General features: G+C 29.0%; 1 protein-coding gene across 2 annotated transcripts in view; it reads left to right on the plus strand.

The window, feature by feature from the left end:
- The window catches only part of LOC129963968 (potassium voltage-gated channel protein Shaker-like), a 390,523-nt gene extending 380,145 nt beyond the window's left edge, over positions 1-10,378 (plus strand). For both annotated transcript variants that reach the window (XM_056078616.1, XM_056078608.1), the window contains exon 3: positions 6,009-10,378. The gene's annotated coding sequence lies outside the window, so the exon portion shown is untranslated. The remainder of the gene's footprint in view (positions 1-6,008) is intronic.
- The last annotated feature ends 2,918 nt before the right edge of the window (positions 10,379-13,296 follow it).

Below are 13,296 nucleotides of genomic sequence, written 5' to 3' on the forward strand. Positions count from 1 at the left end.
GCTTTCGCAGTTTTGAAAATTTTCTGCTAACGCATTTCGGATAATGATGCGTCAAATGTATGGTTTGGGCTAAAATCGAGTTTTAAAAGCTTGTTCAAACATTTCGTTATATGGCGTGACTTGTCAGTGCTTGTATAAGAAACCCAAATCTAAAAATTGTGATTGGAACTTTAAATTAAATAATCAATGAAACTTTAATAATAGAAAAGTTTTTTTAATTCTTTGCAATATTTAGACATTAAAAAAAGTGTCGAGAAATAGAAATATGTTCATCAAAAGATACTAAATAAAATCAAGTTTCATAATCAAATTAAATAAGCAACATTTACAAGCCAAAGAATAATTGATTGTAATTTTAAAAAATTCTAAAAATAAAAAAAGAATCAGATTAAATGATTAGAATTAATACTGAAAAAAATAATAGTAATAGTTTACCATTATAAATAATTCATATCGAATTAAATAGAAACAATTAATTTACAAAACCTTTCATTAAATGATTTGCATGAACCTAAATTGTTTGGCGTAACTATTCATTTAAAAATAAAACTAAATAAATGCTTTTCTTCATATGAAATCGAAACGCAATAACACTTAAGTTCTAAAGCGGAATGCTTCGAAGCCAATGTGTTTAAAATTCTAACCACTTTCAGCACTACTGAAACTCACTTTAGGCTCCAAAATGCACAGGCAAATTACAAAGAAAAAAAAATGGAACGAAATGCATCACATAAGGGAAGATACGGACTCCTAAGTCAGTTTCTGAAAACTTGGCCATCACAAAAGCTTTCTTGGAAACCCCTAGTGACCGATTTCCCGCCCGTATGCAGTAACGTCTATGTTTCTGAAAATGCACGAAACAGGAATGCTAGAAGTAACGGAAAAAAATGGCATAAAACTATTGAAAAGAGATGGATCAATTTTATAGTGTGCCTCCAGCGTGCAATACGAAGGAGATTTTAAGATTTCTCAGTCGAGTTCTCGCGGAACTTCAAACATATCCCGAGGATATTTTAAAGTAATATTTCACCTTTGTTGAACAACGGAAAAACATAAATTTGACTTTTATGCCATTTTTTGAAGTTGGGGCAAATGGATTGGTAGTGCATTTATGGTGTGGTTTATTTCTTGTGGGTAAGAATGTCATAAAAATATTCTAATCGGTTTGGTCGCTGAAGAGAATAAAATTGAAGATGCGAGGTAAATGTCATGTAAAATACGTTATAACCCGAGTTTCAGAAGTGGATTGAATTTATTTTACGTTGAGGATCGATTTCGCACACATGAATTCTTAGAAATGCAGTCAGGAATAAAAATATTTAAATTTAAGGAAATGCGATGAAAATTAAAGGATCGCTGAATGAAAAGCAAACAATTAACAAGTTTCATTTATTTATGTTTAAAGTTTTTTATTGCTGTTGTTGAAATGAAAAGAACACAAATGAAGAATAAATTATAGTCTTTACATTAATTAATTACGAAAGCGAAATATAATTCGCTTTAAGAAAAAAAAATGTAGTTGCAAGTCAAAGTTTTCTTTCTGTTATCTTCTATTACTCTCTTTATATATAATTCTTGCATGATACCTTTTAATTGTATTATTTTTTCTTCGGAATTTGCTGCACATCGTGTAAAATATTTAAGAGCTCCAAACGAATTGTAGAGTTATTCCGGTAACAAGAGTTTTGGCAGTAATATCAGTTCGGATAATTGGGAAGGAATTTTGCAGGTTTTCTTCATTTCCTTGATAATATGAAATGATTTAGTGTCTGTATAATAGGAAGGACCCATTAAATGGTGCTTTTTTTCCTGAATTAATTTATTAAGTAAATAGTCTTGGTTAATGACTCTGATTTGTTTTCAATCACCCTAAAAACTACGAGGTAATTGAAAACACATATTTTGAAATCTGATCATAGTAACAAACTAATTTGAAGATAATATATACTTGAAATGATGAAACTTCTACTTATCTTTCAGAATTTACATTACAGTTCGTTCCCAGTTTTTCTACAGTAAAGGCTTTTTACTGTTTTCCAATGAAAATATTGACAAAGAGTAAAAAATTGCACGTAAACTATTTAACACCCTCAATTTGTAATAACATATGAAAATTCTATCGCCAATTTTGTCAGAAAAATGACCTTTTATAAAGACAGAAATAATTGAATATTATAAGATATAAGAAAAAAATATCTAAGAGAAACGCGTTTTTAAATAAGTAAAGACTGCTAGCTCAATTTAGAAATAGAGCTTTCGCTTCAAATCGGACATTGAAATTCTATTCAACTAATTTTTCTCCGATATTTACGATATCTGAAAGAACCTACTTAAACAATAGGATCTGGTAAAATAAATTTTATCTGGATTTCGGAAATCTCAAATCATCTCAAACCTCCAACTACTTTTGATTTAATAAAATTATTTAACACTGTCATTTCCATTAATCCCTCAGATTTACGAATGGAGGGTCTTCATTCTGATATATTCAATATAGTTGATGAAAATACAGGGCGAGTTAGACCTATTTTGCCAAACGAAAAAGAGTAATAGAAGAGCCTATGTGGATCATAAAATACTATGATAATCCTGTTCTATCTCTTACTGTTTACAAGTTATGGCGGATAAAGTTATTATGCTATTAAATGAATAAGAATCCTAAAAAATTTCCGAAAGATCTAGATGCAAATTGGGACATACTTTGATAGAGCGGGAAAATTTCCAAAAAGATGACACCAATATCATCAAGATATTAGGATTTAAAGCCTAGCTACAAAGCCGAAATCTTGGCTAAATGCAAAATCGAATTGTCACTAAAACCTTTAAATGTTGTTCAGCTATAGTATGTCTAATTTTCCAAACACTTCCATAGCTTTCGAATGAGCCTACAATAAGTTCGAGTTCAAGAAAAAATTAATCTTTCGTTTGTATCACTGAAATTGGCATTCGTCGAAAAAGAAAACTTGGAAGTGCCATCGTCGTTTCTGATTTTAATTCCGTAACATTAAGTTTTGTTTTAGTAATTAGATTCGAGGAAGCGAAATTTAAAGCGAAATAAGAAACGCAATATTTTTATTAAATAATAGAAACAAACCGACAAGTACCTTCATATCCAAAAGAATTCATACTGGTGGGTTTGCAGTGATTCCGTTCATCCATAATCCATTCATTTGTGGACTCGCAGGCGAATATCTATTTCGGAGACTGCCAACTTCAGCGATGCGAACGGAAGAATTTTTAGAACATTACTATAGTCTACTGTCGTTCATTCGAAAACTGATGTGAGTGGACAAGTTTGGATATATGGAAGACTTTAGCAATAATTCGAGTTTACATTTCGCCCAAGTTTCGATGTTTGTAGTTCGACTTGAAATTCGGAAGCTGGTGTCATATTTTTAGGACTTTTCTTGCTCTTTTAAAATCATACTTTGCGTGTAGGTCATCTAGAAACTTCTTTAAATTAGGCTTTTCTCTGATTGTCACCATAATCACCGTATAACTGGTAAAAGATAAGAGATAGGACAGGTTTGCTATAATGTTTATGATCCATATAGGTTCTACTGTTACCTTCTTTCGTTTGACAAATTAGGTCCAACTCACCTTGCATAAATTAATCATGGATGATTCAAAATGAACTATTTCATTCATTTTTACAACCTGTGTTATGTCTATGGAAATACATATCAAAGAGTATACACAAATGGAAGTTGGTGTGCAGAAAATGTAGTTTATACAGAAGTCCTTGAAAATTAAATGATTAGTTACGAACATATTTCCAGTTCCCCATCCCACATTTTTTTTAAATATTTCAAGTTCGCATCGTTAACATCGAGTGAATCTATAGAAAACAAAATATTTAATAAATAATATATTCCATGAGCCAACTTAGTAACTTATATCTCCATAATTACCAGCAGTGTCTACATTTGCTATACGTCTTATCTTGAACAAAATGCGTCCATTATTTCGAAATACATTAAATTTGCTTTCTTTTCTAAAATTGCCTCGCACATTATAGCAAAATGTCCTTTTTTTATGATTTCTTTTTTAATCCAGCTCCTTCTTTTCTTGAGCTATAAATACATACTTGGTAAGCAAAGAGGAGACGTATTCTTCAAAGAAGTTCAATAATGATGTTTGCTTACGTACCTTCGTAAATGTAATGTATATTCAAAAAGTAAATATCCACGACCGGCATTTCTTTTTCCAGCATAAGTTTACAGACCCTTTGGATGATGTATAATACAGAACTTCTTGAAACAATGCTGCCGAAATTTTTTTCCAGTGAAATTCATTATTCATGTAATAGCAAGACTGTATACATTTTTTTTTGTGTGTGTTTTGTTTTTGTTTCCTTTTTTTTTTAATGTAACATTTTGAGATATAATTAATACTCGAACCCTTTTTTTTCCCATTGCTGTTATCTTCAAATGATATTTTTGTTTTAGAGGAAATACAAGTTAGATGAGATCACAGGAAAATTACGATGAAATTTCTTTTTTATGATCAAAATTTCGCGTTTTTTTATTTGTTTTTAACGCATATGTAACTAAAGTAAGTAACGTCAGAAAATAACACTAAGAATAGAACTTTCTTTCTTTTGCTAGAGTACCTTAAAGAAGACATATGCTTCCTAGTTCGTTAAGGCCATATTTATAGCTATACTTATGCTAGCTTTAAATAAAAGGACAAAATAATAAATTACGATGATATTTATTCAAATATATAATTATATTTCAAATATATAATTATATTACAATTTTTTTATATATTACATTAAAATTTGAAATGTAATATAATTATATATTTGAAATTTTTAATTTAAATATATAATTATATTACATTTCAATAAAAAAAACTGAAGATACTATATTAGATTTTTCATGAAATCTTAAATAATCAACAAGATCATATGCATATTAAATATGATTTAATCATTATAAAAATACTCGGTGTGTGAATGTCCTATATATCTGCTTAAAAAGCACCACCACCTACATCAACTTTCTAAATTTTACGAAAGGAAGGAAAAATTAAATTTTCCGCTATATGATGCATCGATATATGCATCTGTACAGAAAATGATGCATCGATACAGAAAAAAGAATGTTATACTCGTTATTGTTGCGAAGTATTTGAGATCCCCATTTCTTGAAAAATCTGTAGAATTGAGACAGCTGGTGTTGCTTGTTAAGCAACAATATCAAAAAGCAATAAAACTTTATTAGACTTTGCATTTTTTAATAATAAATTTTTTAATAGTAAAATCATAAAATACAAGTTTTTAATATTGGTTAAATACGTTATCCAGTAAAATTTTATAAAAATTCAATTCTCATAGAAACCCATTGAGAGAAAATATCAATTGTAATAAATATACCCAATAGCCAACTTTATGTTAACTTTTGTGAATAATGCAATGTTACAATGATTATTCAAGTATTTTCAAGATTCGACGAATTTCAAGGCTTTGAAATAATAAACAAAATTATGATGGCAATAAAAATCATTCATGATTTTATTTAACAAGTAAAATAATATTTAATCCAGATCAAAATTTGACCCTTTTTTTCATAAATGCGATAGCACATATTATTTGATAAAAAAAAATATTTCCACAATAAGAAAATTAAATCTTTCATTAAATAATAAGAAATGCAAATTTATTTATTATGCTAACATTTTATGGTTTATCTTGGATATGTTTGTAAATATTTTATTCCGATTTAAGTTAAGTTTGACAATTTTACCAAGAAAGGCAATTTATTTTGATGATAGAAATTATGTCTTAATTTAATATGATAATTTAGTTTAGTTCATTTGTTTTTAATTTAATTTATTATAATAGTTTTAATATAGCATGATTTTCTTAGTTTATGTATATATGTCAGTTAAAAGTGAGATTTTACAATGAATATGGCATTTCTTTCCCTTGTATTTTTCTATGTCAATATTTCTTGCTGTAAAGACATTTGTTTTGTTTTTTTCCTTAACCAGTCTTTTTTCAGATTTCAGAGAGAGACCATATTGGTTTCGTCTGAATAAATCTTTCCTCGAGATTTGATTGATCAAAGTGATGATATCCTTCGTCAAGGAAACAGTGACCTTCGTGCCAATGAACTGCGAACTTTTTGGCTCCACTGTGGACAAACTAGAACTCTAGTAGACGCTTTTTATCGAAAAAAAAAAAAAAACATCATCTTCATTTCATAAATTTTATTTCGCTAATTTATTTTTTGTACAGGAACTTCTAGAAAAGGAGTGAATGCCAGAATGTTTCAGTGTGTGATCGCTGCAAGCATTTGAAAAAAATATTAATAATAAACTGGACACTTCCTTTTTCTATGTTGTTACGTATATGCTTGTATGGCAGGACTGCGTTTGATTTTCGTGGACACATAAGTTTAATGCCTAATTCAACAGATTTTTCTCTCTCTTAACCAGCTTAAAAGAGTATTTAAAATCGACAGAATTAGGGAAAAACTCCATTGCTTAACGACCATTTAGATTACGCGGAATTATAATTTATAGTACACAATACGCTTTTTAATTAACAGAAAAACATCGCCAGAAGAAAATTAAAAATATGTTAAAATAAACAATTTAATCCAAAAGATGACAATATAAATTCTAAGGTGTAACGACAAATATGTTCCAACTTTGGAAATTTTATCTTAAAAAAAAAACTTGAAAGAAAAGAGGAAAACTTGAAAGATAAATTTTCATACAAGGCAAAAAAACTAAAAAAAGTGATAAAACAAGCATTCCAGTTCACAGAGAAGAAATATATACGAAAACCAAACGCAAAAATGCATCCCATGTAATGCATTATACTTTGTAAATAGAACCTTAGAAACCTCAAGAGTGTCTTCAAAACGAAAAATTCGTACAGAGCTATAACTCCAGAGACAAGTGTGACTACGAACTTAATTGCACAAGTTCACCAAGCCGAAACAGAAGATTAAAAAAAGGAGACGTTTAATATGGAACGGTGGGTATTACCTTTACTTCCCATTTCAAAATGAGACTGTTAGCTAAGCAAAGTTTCAGCAAAGTAACTCATTTAACTGCAAAGTGAAATAAGGAGCTATCTTAAAATATATTATGTAAGAGATCACCTAAAATTTCTTCTAACTTTACAAAATGCTCTTAACTGGGAGCTCACGTTCCCAGCGCACTTAAGCTAAATGCATGTCATTACACATTTTTTTATCTTATACCTCACGTTAAAAAAATACTTCTCTCCAATCTTTTTGATACACGTACGACCAAATGATAATTAAACCTAAACCTTTTTAAAAACTTTTTCAAACTTTACAACCACCACATTATGATTTTGATAGGGCAGTGTACATATTCTTTGGACGACATAAACTTCTTCCCTTTTCTTTTCTAACTGAAATAAATGTAATATAAAGAGATATATCAATGAATTAGTTTTTTATTTTTATTCTTAGAGCTACCACAAGACTCTTCAAAATACGAAATAGAAATAACTATAATATCAAAAATTAATAAATGTGAAATAAAAGAAATTTTAAGGATATATTTTTTAAAGTACATGCCTATCAAATCAAACATATGGTGGTATGCTTTAAGCTTATAATCAACCTTGAATGCTAACAAGAGACATTTTAGGGGGTCTCCTCAAAAAAATGAACGCATCGTCTTTAATTAGTATGCAAATTTAAAACACTTTGTAAAAAGACCATGCGTTCGTTACAACTTATTGTATATGGTGTATGAAGTCTGCCATACGCCACAGTGGTCAAACTGCAAATCAGCGTAAAGACAACTTTTAAAATAATAATATTCATTAAAAAAAATGTAATTGCTAAATGTTTTGCTACAAAGAAAAAAAAAAGTTAAATTCAACCTATTACAAGAATCAGAATGTTAAAAAGTAAAAATTTGCATTTTGACCACATCATTTAGTAACTTGACCATACGATGAGAACGGTCGAGTTTTCACAAGTGCTCTTATCTAGCTCTAATGTCGTTAAACAGGAGAGTGGTTAAATGGTTGCTTATATAGGAAGAGTTAATATATTCTATGAATGTTGGATCATCGACAGAGGATACGAGACTAGTGCCTAAGGAATGTTAGAGAAATTAGAGTACTGCCTGAGATGGTTTAGAATTAAACCTGTCATAACACTTAACCTCCATTACCATTCAAATAACCAAACTCATAAAACTATCACTAAATTTTTCTAAGAGCAGGGCTTGAAAGTTACATTTAAGGCTTAGAAATTCTTAGGACCTAATAGATTTTAGAATTGCTTAACTATATTTGAAATTTGTATCTAAATTAATCAAAATTAGATTTTTAGAAGTAGCCTTCTTTTGCAAGTTTCATTCGCCTACTAAACAAGAACATCATGCGAATTCATATTTTAGGAAACGCACATTGTTACTGATTTTTTCTTAGGTAACTCTTAAATATATTTCGACTCAAAATTTTAGGCCTCTTTCGATACGACGCAATTAACTATTTTAGAATTTTTCAAGCCCTGGCCGAGTAATAAAAATAAACTTAGTACTCTAAGTAGACTAGTTTTAACGATGAAAAGTCATTATACTTAGGAAGATTATAGGAGACTAAAAATCATTTAGACTTTCAATGTAGCTTTCTGGTCCATAGGGTTTACTGTTCCCTCTACCTTAAACAGTTTTTCGGCTCAGCTAACCTGCCATCTCAGCTAAAACGCTATCGCTTGTGTGAAGAATTCTAGTATCAAAACCAACATTAAAAACCAAAAATGATATCTGAATAGATTAGGAAATAGCTCATTTATAATAAGGGTCAGGTCTAGTAGAAGCTAGAAGAATGTCAGTTTCGAAAATGTTCCAAGCTTTCCGTCTCCAAAGAGTTAGATCATAATAGAATCAGTAAGCGTCCACAAATGTAGCTCCATCCAGATGATACGATAGGGCAGTCTCAAACAGGGAATTTCTAATATATTTCTTCTGCCTGTCAAAGCTATCTAAAACAATAGACTTTCTGGACAAAGTGTGCGAAGCAAAGCTAAATCTCCTCTGTTCTCGGTTAGCTATCGTCTTAAATTAGTCCTAAATAATTTCAAAACAGTAAATACCTCATGATGAATTGATTATTTTCTTTAACGCTTATTGTAATCTAGAAAATGCAAATCATCTTTTAAATTTCAGACTTGCATTTTTGAGACAGTGCATATTAAATACCAGTACCATAAATGACTCAAACTGTTTATTAAAATACTTCAGAAATTTGAGAAAAAAATTAAATATATAGAATAAAAAGACTTTATGAACTCTAGAATAAAATCGTTTGCGTTAAATTTTAAAAGTAAAAAATATCCTTTTCTTACGAAATTCCATATACTAATCAAAATGTTACCAAATTCGGAGGCGAACTAAACAATATTTAATAATTAGTTTTTGGAACGTAGATTAATTTGGAGCAAAATAACATCAGACCAATTTTTACAACCACCAGATAACACGTAACTTCACTCGAGTCCAGAACTAAAATAGAACTTTAAAGAGAAAAGGAGCCTTATATAAAACAAATATAGTTTTTTTCTACATTACAGCATTCATACAATACATATTTTGACATAACATCAATTACGGATTTAGGACTACTATACCTAGTATAGAATTAACGAATATCAAAATTCTTCAGAAAAGTTAGTAATCGTTCCGTCCGATAAAAATAACTTATAAATATTCAGAATGTTTGTTTACAGGATAATTATATGACACATAGCATGTAAAAATTAGTTATCTAACACAAGAAAATACAGAAAACTATATATATATCTATATATATAAATAGTACATAGAAATTCCTAATGATATCGGAAGTAATTAAAAGCTTAGCGTATGAGTTTCCAGTTCGATCATTTCTTTCCAAAGCACCCATAAGGCAATACATGACACAAAATTGTACCCATACTTAGAAGTGGATGAAATACATTCCATCCCTACCCTTCCCCACTTCTAAACAGAAGATCACGGTTGGCATGTGAGGAAAAACAGCTAGTTAAGTCAGAAATGAGCAGAAAGCCCTAACGATCAACGAAGCAGATTGAACCGACCGTCCTGGTGCTATTTGTTTCCGCAAAAAGGTTGTTTAAGTACGCAACTATTTTTCTTCCTTGACTACATCAACAAAATGCTACGGTTTCTCTCCCTCGCAACTACTTCGCCCTTTCCTTTGCAAATTGTGATATACTTCTGCAAACATATCCCGAAAACGAACGTTTGCTTCTGTATTCCCGAGTTGATTCCCTTTTACCTAAGGTTGGGTGAGCTTTCACTCAATCGCCGCACCATACCACTCTCCAAGAATTGTAGAAAAAGCGCGCTCAATAAAGGTTATGTTTCGTTTTAATGTGTGCTGTTTCTCTTGCCTTCACCTCATCGATTTCCACAAAAATGCATTTACACTATACTATAAAACTATCAATAGTAAGATAATTTAATGGATTTCCATCTTTTTTACAGAAACAAGCAAAATGAATAATCTAAAAATTGAATGAAAATTAAAACAATATAATATTTACAAAAAACAAACGGGAGTAATCTTCAAGAAATTTTCTCAGATACTCACTAATAAATGTATTTGTATACTTTTAATCGCGCGCTGTTTTCGGCTAATAGTTACAAAAGGTCCAACTCCTGTGCGGGTAAGCACTGTAATAATTCTTAATTTAATTAAGTAAATGTAACTTTTCAAGCACTAATTATATTCGACTTTTATTACAAGCTTCCAATTCAATAAAATGCTCTGAATGCTATATAGCCTTAAAAACAAAATTGAATATTGAAAAAATACACACATTTTGTCTTCCTCATTATTAGTTTTCTCATCAGTGTTTGTTTATTCATATGATGATAAATTAAAATTACTGAATCATTCTTACAGCTTGTATTAGTTTTGAATAGTATTAGCTATAAAATATGACTCATTTCGGAATAAATTTCATTATTAATAATCATCTTCAATACCAAAAGAGGAGAATTTAAAAATTTAATTTTTTATTTTCCATAACATTTTAAATTGGCAGATTTTTAAAAAAAAATTGAAAAATATATACATGGCTTTTCTGAGTGACGATCTCAGGAAATCTCATTATGCTTATTCATAACCCCTTCAGTAGCAATTTCAAAAACATTTCCGGAAGATTTACATCAGCTGATTTTTAAAAATAAATTATTCAATTCTAAAAATTCAGTGGTGCATTTAGTAACTTAGTGATATAGTTAGCAGCATTTATAATCACATATTTATCCTTGAAAAATATTAGTGAAGATGAATAAAGAAGACAGTTTAATATTTATAATCCATTACACTAATTTTTATGTATATATTCCTTTAAAATTTTATCAATATATTCACACCATTTTTTTCCTTCACTGTGTGCTTGCAAAATTAATATATCTCTAATATTTTAGAAAGATATTAAGTACATTTTAAAAACTACATAAAAATATTCACTTTAATTATCTTAATTTGTTCATTATACTTTAAAAAAAAAAGAACTCATATTATTTTTTATTAGAATCCATTAATAAATGAATCTTATCTCAGGCATGATTGGAATTCCATATCAAAAATTCTAAAAATTAGCTTGAAGTAAAAATCCAATATAATATTCTGAATAATTCAGAATATTAATGTGGTAACTATTGAATACTAATGTCATATTATGTTGTGTTAATGGAATATAAATGTGTAATGCACATACTTATATACATGTTTTAAAACAATTAATTAGTACAGCAAAGATAATAATTTTGAAATATATATAGAGAGAAAACTAACAAACAGTTCACTAATGAGTATAATTTTCAAAAAATGTCATTCATCAAAGAAAAGTGCAATTGAGGAATAATTATTCATTATATCATTTCAAAATATTATTCAGCATTTTGTTTCCTCAATATTTTTAAAAAATTATTTCATTTAGGAAACTTTCTGGAAAAACAGGCAATTCTAGGGGTTTCCCCATCTTCTTAGCTAATAATGAAATTTCAGTATTATCAGGGCAATGGTTTTCCATGAAATCCTTGTTGAATATGCCATTAAATGTGTACACAGCAAAACCACTTTCTGCAAAATTAGCTATCACTGGGAAAATGTCTTAGGTGGTGTTCAAATATACACATTGTGCATAAAACTTTCAAAACCCAAACATTGTACTAATCAGCAGAAAAACAGTAGTGTTTCTAACATCTCTCATTAAGTATTTTTCTTCTTCATTAAAGTCAAATCCACTGCCAGGTCAAGTAATTCTGACACTTTTGTTAGCAATTAGGCATTCGATAATGTAATGTATATATCAACAAAACTCCATTTGAATTTTAAATACCTGTTACAGTATCCTTATTAGCATGCATTGGAAAAGAATTGAAGTTTATAAGAAATGGGAAATTTTGGATATATCATGGATGGAAGATAATAAATTTTCCATAAAATCTTAAAACTTAAGAACTTCCATAAAATAATGGAATTTTGTAGAAATTTTGAACCTCAAAACTTTACATACATTTTTGTTTAAAGAAAATAAGTAACATTTTGCAAGCTGCACAGTATATAGAATATCTATTTTCAAAAATATTCATTATTTATCATAATATTACCTAAATAATTAAAGGAACTTTCAAAAAAATTGGACCATGGAAGAAAAATTAAATGGATTTAAATATTTTAAAGACAAAATAATTCATTTTCTTCCTCTTCTTTTAGATTGAATACTTCAACCGAAAAGTTCATAGCATCAGCATTTCCTGCATTCATTTAATGCTTAAAGCAATTATTTGATATTTTTGGATTTCTTGGTTAACAATTTCTCATCAATTAAAATTATATTTAATATAATATTTATAAATTTCATCAAAATAATGAGAGTTGCTGCTTTTAAAATATAAGCAGAATCCTAACTGTTAGTTCTAACTGATGGAGATGTTTCTTTAGAAGTCACTTTTTTGAGCATGTATTTTATCTACTATCTGTTTAGGAATGCATTTAATTATTTTTCCTGTAAAATTGACCTTGCCAAGATTTCTAATCAGCTTTAAAAAAAATACATCATAAATAGCTTATCCTAATAAATGATCAAATTCGCGAACAGTTCATCAATTCCTCCTTACTATCAAATTTGCAAACAGTCGCAATTTTGGATAATGATAAGAAAACAAAGTTTCGATAAAGAAACCAATTTTTGTTTTTAGGGCTGCAACTGAAACTGCTAGATTCATCACATTTGGCAAGTTGTGACTTAAAAGACATAATTTGGCGATCATAAT

Source organism: Argiope bruennichi, chromosome 1 (assembly GCF_947563725.1).
Source record: "Argiope bruennichi chromosome 1, qqArgBrue1.1, whole genome shotgun sequence".
In the NCBI taxonomy this organism is placed as follows: Eukaryota; Metazoa; Arthropoda; class Arachnida; order Araneae; family Araneidae; genus Argiope; species Argiope bruennichi.